The sequence below is a fragment of the Rhincodon typus genome, chromosome 39 (genome assembly GCF_021869965.1).
Source record: "Rhincodon typus isolate 14 chromosome 39, sRhiTyp1.1, whole genome shotgun sequence".
NCBI classification, from domain to species: Eukaryota; Metazoa; Chordata; class Chondrichthyes; order Orectolobiformes; family Rhincodontidae; genus Rhincodon; species Rhincodon typus.
This window is the reverse complement of record NC_063370.1, coordinates 6,124,846-6,137,002: the sequence shown is the minus strand read 5'-3', so window position 1 is coordinate 6,137,002 and position 12,157 is coordinate 6,124,846.

Below are 12,157 nucleotides of genomic sequence, written 5' to 3'. Positions count from 1 at the left end.
TCCGCTTGGGAACTCTGCAGCCCAATGGTATCAATGTGGATTTCACAAGTTTCAAAATCTCCCCTCCCCCTACCGCATCCCAAAACCAGTCCAGCTCGTCCCTGCCTCCCTAACCTGTTCTTCCTCCCGCCTATCCCCTCCTCCCACCTCAAGCCACACCTCCATCTCCTACCGACCAACCTCATCCCGCCCCCTTGACCTGTCCGTCCTCCCTGGACTGACCTATCCCCTTCCTAACTCCCTACCTACACTCACCTTTACTGGCTCCATCCCCGCCTCTTCGACCTGTTTGTTTCCTCTCCACCTATCCTCTCCTCTATCCCTCTTCTATCCGCCTCCCACTCTCTCCCTATTTATTTCGGAACCCCCTTCCCCTCCCCCTTTTCTGATGAAGGGTCTAGGCCCGAAACGTCAGCCTCTCTGCTCCTAGGATGCTGCTTGGCCTGCTGTGTTCATCCAGCCCTGCACCTGATTTAAAACAAAGGCTGGACTGCGTTTTCAATATGCTCAATGGCCCAGGTAACAGTTAGTCAGATTCAAGCAAAAGTAAAGTTGCCAGACTCCAATAGGGCTGCCCTGTCGTTGGAGAGAGATGACTGGTAGTGAGTTTACCCTGACTGTCATCGCAGTTAAAAAGGTGGGGCCTTCATGGTAACCTCAGATAGTGTGGGAAATGAACCCCATATTGTTTGTGTCACTCAGCGCTGCAAACCTGCTGTCTAGCCAACTGAGCTAACTGCGGAACAAAAACAGAACTTGCTGGAAAAGCTCAGCAGGTCTGGCAGCATCTGTCAATGAAAAACAGAGTTAATGTTTCGGGTCCGGTGACCCTTCCTCAGAACTGATGGTGGCTGGGAAAACGTCAGTTTATATGCAGAAAAGAGGGAGGTGGATGGGGTAGGGAGTAAACGATAGGATAGAGCCGAAAGAGAGAGAAGAGCAGTTGGACAGACAGAGTTGATAACGATCAGGCTGGGAGGGTGAATTGTTGTTAATGGGGACTATTAGTGACTAAAAACAGGGGGTGTGTAATGGCAGGCTATGTGGTAACAAGGCCTGGTGTGTGGGGTAGGGGGCTGGGACATGGGAGAGTTTAGGCCCTAAAATTATTGAACTCAATATTGAGTGTAGTGTATGGTGCAAGCTAACTGCGCCCCAGGTAGGGGCAGTAACAAGAGGGGAACTACTTGAGTGTCACTCGCCCCAGTTCTTTAAAAAGAATTGTTATGGCAGATCTCCCATTTATAGCCCACTCCTGCTTGGCCTTGTGAGAAGGCAGTGCTGAGCAATGTCCATGTGGTCTAGGTGCACTAGCCCCTATGGTCCTATTAAAGAGGGGTTGTGGCCTGGCGATAATGAAGGGACAGTCAATATATGTTCACAAGGGCATGGTGTGTGGCTCTGATGAAGTGGCATTCCTGTGCCAGGGCTACCCTTGTCCTTCCAGATCAGGGGTCAGCCGCGCCTGGGGCTCCTAAACATCTGATTGGCAGTTATCGGCCTTCTCCAGTTGGATCACGTCACTGGGCTAGAATAGCCAGGCTTATGCTCTGGGCAAACAGAAATTATCATAGAATCCCTGGAATCCCTACAGTGTGGAAACAGGCCCTTTGGCCCAACAAGTCCGCACCGACCCTCAGAGCATTGCTGGAGAAGCTCAGCCTCTGTGGAGAGAGAAACAGAGTCAACATTTTGAGGTCTGATGTGACTTCTTCAGAAATGTTCCTGGTTCATGGGATCAAATCCCACCATGGCAGATGATGAAATTTGAATTCAGTAAATAAAAATCTTTAATTAGCAGCTGATCTACTCATGACCATGTCACTTGTTGTAAAAAAAAACCCATCTGGTTCACTAATGTCCCTTTAGGGAAAGAAATCTGGGCCTACATGTGACTCCAGACCCACGGCGATGTGGTTGATTCTTAACTGCCCTCAGAAATGGTTGAGCAAAACCACTCAGTTCAGGGGCAATTGGGGATGGGCAATAAACGTAGGTCTAAATTAGTAACTCCTACATTCTCTGAATGAGCTTTGAAACAGTGATGATTGCTTAAAAAAAGTCCAGAAAAATGATCACTGTGTTTTTATTGTGAAGTTTAAATAAACAAATTTGAGCCCCTTAACATGCTTAGTCTGAAGATCCAAAGCAAAAATGTGTTAAAAACATGAGTGATAATTAAGAATTAGTTCTTTTTTAATTAATTCAAATCATGTATTATTAATATATATTTGCGGTATTCTCTATTCATTTGTGGGATGTGGGTGTCGCCAGCTGGACCAGTATTTATTACCCATCCCTAGTTGCCCTTGAGAAGGTGGTGGTGAGCTGCCTTCTTGAACCGCTGCAGTCCTCCTGCTGTGGGTTGACCCACGATGCTATTAGGGAGGGAATTCCAGGATTTTGACCCAGCAACAGTGAAGGAATGGCGATATATTTCCAAGTCAGGATGGTGTGGCTTGGAGGAGAACTTGGATGCAGTGGTGTTCCCATATGTCTGCTGCCCTTGTCCTTCTAGATGGAAGTGGTCGTGGGTTTGGAAGGTGCTGTCTGAGGATCTTTGGTGAATTTCTGCAGTGCATCGTATAGATGGTACACACTGCTGCTACTGAGCATCACTGGTGGAGGGAGTGGATGCTTGTGAATGTGGTGCCAAACAAGCGGGGGCTGCTTTGTCCTGGATAGTGTCAGGCTTCTTGAGTGTTGTTGGGGCTGCATTCATCCAGACAAGTGGGGAGTATTCCATCACACCTTCCTGACTTGTGCCTTGTAGATGGTGGGACAGGCTTTGGCGAGTCAGGAGGTGAGTTACTCGCTACAGTGTTCCTAGCTTCTGAACTGCTCTTGTAGCCGCTATGTTTCTGTGGTGAGTCTAGTTGAGTTTCTGTTCAATGATAACCCCCAGGATGTTGATAGTGGGGGATTCAGCGATGGTAACATCATTTAATGTCAAGGGACATTGGTTAGATTGTCTCTAATTGGTAATGCTCATAGCCTGGTATTTGTGTGGCACGAATGTCACTTGCCACTTGTCAGCCCAAGCCTGGATATTGTCCAAATCTTGTTGGATTTGAACATGGACTGCTTCAGTATCTGAGGAATCATGAATGGTGCTGAACATTGTGCAATCATCAGTGAACATCCCTGTTTTTGACCTTATGATAGAGGGAAGGTCACTGATGAAGCAGTGAAGATGGTTGGGCTGAGGACACTACCCTGAGGAACACCTGCAGAGATGTTCTGGAGCTGAGATGATTGACCTCCCACAACCACGACCATCTTCCTATGTGTCAGGTATGACTCCGACTACCGGAGCATTTGCCCCCGATTCCCATTGATTCCAGTTTTGCTAGGGCTCCTTGATGCCACACTCAGTCGAATGTAGCCTGATATCAAGGACTGTCACTCTCACCTCACCTCTGGAATTCAGCTCTTTTGTACATGTTTGAACCAAGGCTGTAATGAGGTCAGGAACTGAGTGATCCTGGCGGAACCCAAACTGGGCATCACTGAGCAGGTTCTGCATTAATAGGACTGTTGATGACACCTTCCATCACTTTACTAATGATCGAGAGTAGACACCTGGGGCGGTAATTGACCGGATTGGATTTTAATTGGATTTGTCCTGCTTTTTGTGTACAGGACATACTTGGACAATTTTCTACATTGTCGGGTAGATACCAGTGTTGTAACTGTACTGGAACAGCTTGGCTAGAGGAGCGTCAAGTTCCGGAGCACAAGTCTTCAGTACTATTGCCGGAATGTTGTCAGGGCCCATAGCCTTTGCTGTATCCAGTGTCTCCAACCATTTCTTGATATCATGTGGAGTGAATTGAATTGGCTGAAGACTGGTATCTGGGGACCACTGGAGGAGGCCCAGATAGATCATCCACTTGGTACTTCTGGCTGAAGATTGCTGCGAAAACTTCAGCCTCATCTTTTGCACTGATGTGCTGGTGACTTCCATCACTGAGGATGGGGATATTTGTGGAGCCTGCTCCTCCAGTGAGTTGTTTAATTATCCATCACTGCTGCCTCACAGCACCAGGGACCCAGGTTCAATTCTACCCTTGGGCGACTGTCTGTGTGGGGGTTTGCACATTCTCCCCGTGTCTGCGTGGCTTTCCTCCGGGTGCTCCAGTTTCCTCCTACAGTCCAAAGATGTGCAGACTAGGTGGATTGGCCATGCTAAAATTGCCTGTAGTGTTCAGGGATGTGTAGATTAGGTGGGTTGTAGGGGTGGGATGCTCTGAGAGTCGGTGTGGACTTGTTGGGCTGAAGGGCCTGTTTCCACGCTGTAGGGATTCTATGAATCTTTGAACCATTCACGACTGGATGTGACAGGACTGCAGAGCTTAGATCTGATCCGTTGGTTGTGGGATCGCTTAGCCCTGTCTATCACTTGCTGCTTTCGCTGTTTGGCGTGCAAGTAGTCCTGTTTGGTGGCTTCACCAGGTTGATACCTCATCTTCAGGTATGCCTGGTGCTGCTCCTGGCATGCCTTTCTGCACTCTCCATTGAACCAGGGTTGATCCCCTGGTTTGATGGTAATGGTTGAGTGGGGGATATGCTGGACCATGAGGTTACAGATTGTGCTGGAGCATAATTCTGCTGCTGTTGATGGCCCACAGCGCCTCATGGATGCCCAGTCTTGAGTTGCTAAATGTGTGCAAAGTCTGTCCCATTTAGCACGGTGATAGTGCCACACAACACGATGCAAGTTATTCTCAAATATGAAGGTGGGACTTCGTCTCCACAAGGACTGTGCGATGGTCACTCTTACTGAAACAGTCATGTACTGATGCAACTGCAGCTGGCAGATTAATAAGGATGAGGTCAAGTACGTTTTTCCCTCTTGTTGGTTCCCTCACCACCTGCCACAGACCCAGTCTAGCAGCTATGTCCTTTAGGACCAGACCAGCTCGATCAATGGTGCTGCTGCTGAGCCACTCTTGGTGGTGGACATTAAAGTCCCCGACCCAGAGTACATTTTGTGCCCTTGCCATCCTCAGTGCTTCCTCTAAGTGTTGTTCAACATGGAGGAGTACCGATTCATCAGCTGAGGGAGGACTGTATGTGGTAATCAGTAGGAGGTTTCTTTGATAACAAGGTGTAGAGCTGGACAAACACAGCAGGCCAAGCAGCATCAGAGGAGCAGGAAAGCTGACGTTTCGGGCCTAGACCCTTCTTCAGAAATGGGGGAGGGGAAGGGGGGTTCTGAAATAAATAGGGAGAAAGGGAGAGGCGGATAGAAGATGGATAAAGGAGAAGATAGGTGGAGAGGAGACAGACACGTCAAGGAGGTGGGGTTGGAGCCAGTAAAGGTGAGTGTAGGTGGGGAGTTAGGGAGGGGATAGGTCGGTCCAGGGAGGATGGACAGGTCAAGGGGGCGGGATGAGGCTAGTCGGTAGGAGATGGGGTTTCCTTGCCCATGTTTAACCTGAAGCCGTAAGACTTCATGGGGTCCAGAGTCAATGTTGACGGCTCCCAGACCAACACCCTCCTGACTGTATACCACTGCACTGCCCCCTCTGCTGGGTCTGTCCTGCCAGTGAGACAGGAGATATCCAGAGATGGTGGTGGTGGTGTCTGGGACATTGTCTGTAAGGTATGATTCTGTGAGTATGACTATGTCAGGCTGTTGCTTGACTAGTCTGTGAGACAGCTCTCCCGATTTTGGCACTAACCCCCACGTGTTAGTGAGGAGGACTTTGCAGGGTCAACAGGGCTGTTTCTGTCATTGACTTTTCCGGTGCCTAAGTCGATGCCAAGTGATCCGTCTGGTTTCATTTCTTTGAGACTTTGTAGCGATTGGTACAACTGAGTGGCTTGCTAGGCCATTTCAGAGGGCAACTGAGAGTCAACCACGTTGCTGTGGGTCTGGAGTCACATGTAGGCCAGATCAGGGTGAGGGTGGCAGATTTCCTCCCCTGAAGGACTTTAGTGAACCAGATGGGTTTTTCCGACAACGGCAATGATTTCATGGTGATCAGTAGTTTCTTAATTCCAGACTTTTTTTTACCCCTAATTATTGAATCCAATTTCTACCATCTGCCATGGTGAGATTCGAACCCAGGTCTCCAGAACATTAGCTGGGTTTCTGGATTAATAGCCTAGCGATAATACCACTAGGCTATCGCCTTCCCAATTATGTATTTCTATATACACAGAACATACAATCCCTACAGTGTGGAAGCATCCCAACAAGTCCCCAGTGACTCTCCAAACAGCATCCCACCCAGACCCACCCCCACCCTATCCCTGTAACCCTGCATTAGCCATGGCTAATCCACCTAGCCTGCACATCTTTGGACTGTCGCAGGAAACCCACGCAGAATCAGAGAGAATGTGCAAACTCCACACACATAGTTGCTCAAGGGTAGAATCAAACCTGGGTCCCTGGCGCTGTGAGGCAGCAGTACAAACCAATGTGCCAACATGCTGCCCTCTGGATATATACACACACTTCTGCATACTGGAAGCGACATATATTAGTACACGGGGCCTCTGTCTTTGTAGACAGAAAGAACATGTCCGTGCACCATGCCAGTTTCAACTCAACAACACAGGTGACAGCCATTCGCTGGTTCATCCCTCAGGACAATGCCTTGGCCAATCAGAGTCAATATGCCCACCTTAAATTGAACCAAAGTTTGGCGGTTAACTAAAAACCGAAAGAACTGCTGTTGGAAATTCTGTTCTGCTCTCAGAAAAAGGGTCACTGGACCCAAAACTTTAATTCTGATTTCTCTCCACAGATGCTGCCAGACTTGATGAGCTTCTCCAGCAATTTGTTTTTGTTTTTGGCAGTTAACTGTCGGTCATCATTCAACTAATGCATTGTCCACAGCAACATCTCGATCAGTCCAAGTCCACTTGTTAATCGACTCAGTCGCTTCATACAGTAGAGTCGGTTATACTATAACAAGATGGTTGTGTTCCTGTGCAACATCGCGCTATAGAAATAACGGGGCCTATGGGAAAAGCTGGGTGAGGGACAACCACCAAAATAAAAACACTCAAAATCGCTCAAAAATCACTCAAAAGCTTAACACAAAGCATAGCACAATTTGAATAAATGTTTAATTCATATCTAATGTGAGATAAAAATGTCAAGATGACGTGCTGGGAGAGGAGGTTGTACTGTGCCTCTCATAGAAAGCACTTCACACCAAAGCCTGCGAAATGATCACATGATGCCGGTGTGGACAATCTTTCGCGCTAACATTGCCTGCAAAACGATCATGTGATGTGGATGCATAGTCCTCCATGCAGCGATGGAGTCATGTTATAGCCAACACTAGATTGCATTTTAGCAATAACATTCCCCTATTCATCAATCATGTTACAACCAATTTGCGTTACTGGAACACGCTTTATAATAGAACCGACTGTATAAAAATATTCTTTTTTCTTTACAGTGTGAAATGTATTGATGAGTGCAAGATGCAAAGATTTGACAAAATGTATTTTTTTTTAGCAATTCATAAAATGTACTATGTGTACAAGTTATGTGTTCTGCTGGAGACATTTGGTAATTTGCCACATATTTGTTTAAAATATATAATTAATTTTCATCGCAATGTGTTTGTTTTGATAAACAGCTCCTTAAAAATACCTTTAATAAAAAAAAAAATTTCTAAGTACTGAAACTGCAGAGCTGTCTCCTATGACATTGCAAATCTCATAAATTTAGGCTCTGGGCCTGGTTCGACATGGGACAGCTTTGGGTCAGTCCATTCGTACAAGTCCTTCATAGCATTTTGTGTAATAAGTCAGCAACTTGTCAAGGCTCCTCCGACTATACCCGAGACCACCATCACCACTGCCTCCCCTCTATTATCGAGAAGAACAGGGACAGCTGATGTTTGGGACTGCTGTCCCCTCCAAGCTCTTCAATAAACCACATGCACCCACCATCCTGACCTGGATGGCCCGTGAGTGTATCTTGACCCCACAGACTGGGGCAGTACAAGGAGGCAGCTCGCCAACTCCACCCTCTCAAAGGGCAACATTGTTGACAGCGATGTGGATAGTTCAAGAATGAATGAACTGAAATATTTGTTGTGGAACTGAATCCACCTCTATGAGCTCTGATGCTACATTCACAGAGTGGGAGATATCTGATATTGTATGCAGTGTGGGGTGAGATGTACATCACGGAAACAGACCCTTCGGCCCAACCTATTCATGCTGACAAGGTATCCTAAATTAATCTGGTCCCATTTGCCAGCATTTGGCCCATATCTGTATAAACCCTTCCTATTCATGTACCCATCCACATGCCTTTTAAATGCTGTAATTGTACCAGCCTCCACCACTTCCTCTGGCAGCTAATTCCATGTACGCACAGTCCTCTGGGTGAAAATGTTGTCCCTTAGGTTCTTTTTAAATCTTGCCCCTCTCACCTCAAACCTATGCTCTCTTGTTTTGGACTCCCCCCACCCTGGGTAAAAGACTTTGGCTGTTCACCACCAACTTCTATAAGGTTACCCCCTCAGCTTACAATGCTCCAGGGAAAATATCCCCAGCCTATTCAGCACCTCCCCATATCTCAAACTCTCCAACCCTGGCAACATCCTTATAAATCTTTTCTGCGTACTGTCAAGTTTCACAACATCTTTTCTACAGCTGGGAGACCAGAATTGAACACAGTATTCCAAAAGTGGCCTAACCAATGTCCTGTACAGCTGCAACATGACCTCCCAACTCCTATACTCAATACACTGACCAATAAAGGAAAGCGTACCAAATGCCTTCTTCACTATCCTATCTCCCTGTGACTCTACTTTCAAGAAACTATGAACCTAAACTCCAAGGTCTCTTTTGTTCGGCAACACTCCCCAGGACCTTACATTAAGTGTCCTGCCCTCATTTGCTTTACCGAAATGCATTACCTCATATTTATTTAAATTAAACTCCATATTCCATTCCATTAGCCCATATGATCAAGGTCCTGTTGTACTCTGAGATAAGCATCTTGACTGTCCAGTACAACACCAATTTTGGAGTCATATGCAAATTTGCTAACCATACCTCCAAAATTCACATCCAAGTCATTCAAAATGGGGTATATTTAAGTTTAATGTACACACAAGAGGGCTACAAGAGAGTTTATTGCACAACAGTGGGGTATATGAGAGTTTATTGCACAGAGACAGTGGGGTATGTGAGAGTTTATTGCACAGAGACAGTGGGGTATATGAGAGTTATGTGCTCACACAGTGGGGTATATGAGAGTTTATTGCACACACAATGCGGTACATGAGAGTTGCTTGCTCACACAGTGGAGTATATGAGAGTCACTTGCTCACACCGTGGGGTATATGAGAATTACATACTCACACAGTGGGGTATATGAGAATTAATTGCACACAGAGTGGGTATATGAGAGTTTAATGCACAGACAGTGGGTATATGAGTTACTTGCTCACATAGTGGGGTATATGAGAGTTTTTTGCACAGACAGTGGGGTATATGAGAGATTCTTGCTCACACAGTGGGCTATATGAGAGTTACCTATATACACATTGTGGTAAATGAAAGTTAATTACACACAGTGGAGTACATGAAAGTTATTTGCTCACACAGTGGGATATATGAGAGTTAATTGTTCACATAGTGAGGTATATGAGAGTTACTGGCTCACACAGTGGGGTATATGAGAGTTTTTTGCACACACAGTGGGTTATATGAGAGATAACAAGAGCTGGATGAACACAGCAGGCCAAGCAGCATTAGAGGAGCAGGAAGGCTGACGTTTCGGGCCTAGACCCTTCTTCAGAAATGGGGGAGGGGAAGGGGGTTCTGAAATAAATAGGGAGAGAGGGGGAGGCGGATAGAAGATGGATAGAGGAGAAGATAGGTGGAGAGGAGACAGACCGGTCGAAGAGGCGGGGATGGAGCCAGTAAAGGTGAGTGTAGGTGGGAAGGTAGGGAGGAGATAGGTCAGTCCAGGGAGGACAGACAGGTCAAAGGGGCAGGATGAGGTTAGTAGGTAGGAGATGGGGGTGGGGCTTGAGGTGGAAGGAGGGGATAGGTGGGAGGAAGGACAGGTTAGGGAGGCAGGGACAAGCTGGGCTGGTTTTGGGATGCCATAGGGGGAGGGGAGATTTTGAAGCTTGTGAAGTCCACATTGATACCATTGGGCTGCAGGGTTCCCAAGCGGAATATGAGTTGCTGTTCCTGCAACCTTCGGGTGGCATCATTGTGGCACTGCAGGAGGCCCAGGATGGACACGTCATTGGCGGAATGGGAGGGGGAGTTGAAATGGTTCGCGACTGGGAGGTGCAGTTGTTTAGTGCGAACCGAGCATAGGTGTTCTGCAAAGTGGTCCCCAAGCCTCCGCTTGGTTTCCCCGATGTAGAGGAGGCCACAACGGGAACAGCGGATACAGTATACCACATTAGCAGATGTGCAGGTGAACATTTGCTTGATGTGGAAAGTCTTCTTGGGGCCTGGAATGGGGGTGAGGGGGGAGGTGTAGGGGCAGGTGTAGCACTTCCTGCAGTTGCAGGGAAAAGTACCGGGTGAGGTGGGGCTGGAGGGGAGTGTGGAGCGGACAAGGGAGTCACGGAGAGAGTGGTCCCTCCAGAAAGCAGATAAGGGTGGGGAGGGAAAGATGTCTTTGGTGGTGGGGTCGGATTGCAGATGGCGGAAGTGTCGGAGGATGATGCATTGGATCCGGAGGTTGGTGGGGTGGTACGTGAGGACGAGGGGGATTCTGTTTTGGTTGTTATTGTGGGGAGGGGGTGTGAGGGATGAGTTGCGGGAAATGCGGGAGACACAGTCGAGGGCGTTCTCGACCACTGAGGGGGGGAAGTTGCGGTCCTTGAAAAACGAGGACATCTGAGATGTACGGGAGTGGAATGCCTCATCGCAGATGCGGTGGAGGCGAAGGAATTGGGAATAGGGGATGACATTTTTGCAGGAAGGTGGGTGGGAGGAGGTGTATTCTAGGTAGCTGTGGGAGTCGGTGGGCTTGAAATGGATATCGGTTTCTAGGTGGTTACCGGAGATGGAGACAGAGAGGTCCAGGAAGGAGAGAGAGGTATTAGAGATGGTCCAAGTGAACTTAAGGTTGGGGTGGAAGGTGTTGGTGAAGTGGATGAACTGTTCGAGCTCCTCGTGGGAGCACGAGGCAGCGCCGATACAGTCATCAATGTAACGGAGGAAGAGGTGGGGTTTAGGGCCGGTGTAGGTACGGAAGATGGATTGTTCCACGTAACCTACAAAGAGGCAGGCGTAGCTAGGGCCCATGCGGGTACCCATGGCCACCCGCTTTGTCTGTAGGAAGTGGGAGGAATTGAAAGAGAAGTTATTGAGGGTGAGGACGAGTTTGGCTAAGCGGATGAGGGTGTCAATGGAAGGGGGCTGGTCGGGCCTGCGGGACAGGAAGACGCGGAGGGCCTTTAGGCCATTTGTATGGCAAATGCAGGTGTATAGGGACTCGACATCCATGGTAAAGATGAGCTGTTGAGGACTGGGGAATTGGAAGTTCTGGAGGAGGTGGAGGGCGTGGGTGGTGTCACGGACGTAGGTAGGGATTTCCTGGATCAAGGGGGAGAAAATGGAGTCCAGATAGGTGGAGATAAGTTCGGTGGGGCCGGAGCAGGCGGATACAATGGGTCGACCAGGGCAGTCAGGTTTGTGGATTTTGGGACGGTGATAGAAGCGGGCGGTGCGGGGTTGGGGAACGATGAGGTTAGAGGCTGTGGGTGGGAGGTCACCTGAAGTGATGAGGTTGTGGATGGTTTGGGAGATGATGGTTTGCTGGTCGGGGGTGGGATCATGATCAAGGGGGCGGTAGGAGATGGTGTCGGAGAGTTGGCGCCTGGCCTCGGCGATGTAGAGGTCAGTGCGCCATACTACAATTGCGTACTCATTGGGGTATATGTGAGTTACGTTTACACACAGTGGGGTATATAAGAGTTACCTGCACACACATTGGTATATATGAGAGTTAATTGCAGACACAGTGTAGTATATGAAAGTTGCATGCTCACACAGTGTGGTATTTCAGAGTTTCTTCCTCATACAGTGGGGTGTATGAGAGTTACTTGCTTAGAAAGCAGGGTATATGATAGATAATTTTATACACTGTGGTATACATGAGAGTTCATTTTACACACAGTGCTGTACCTGCTCACACTGTGGG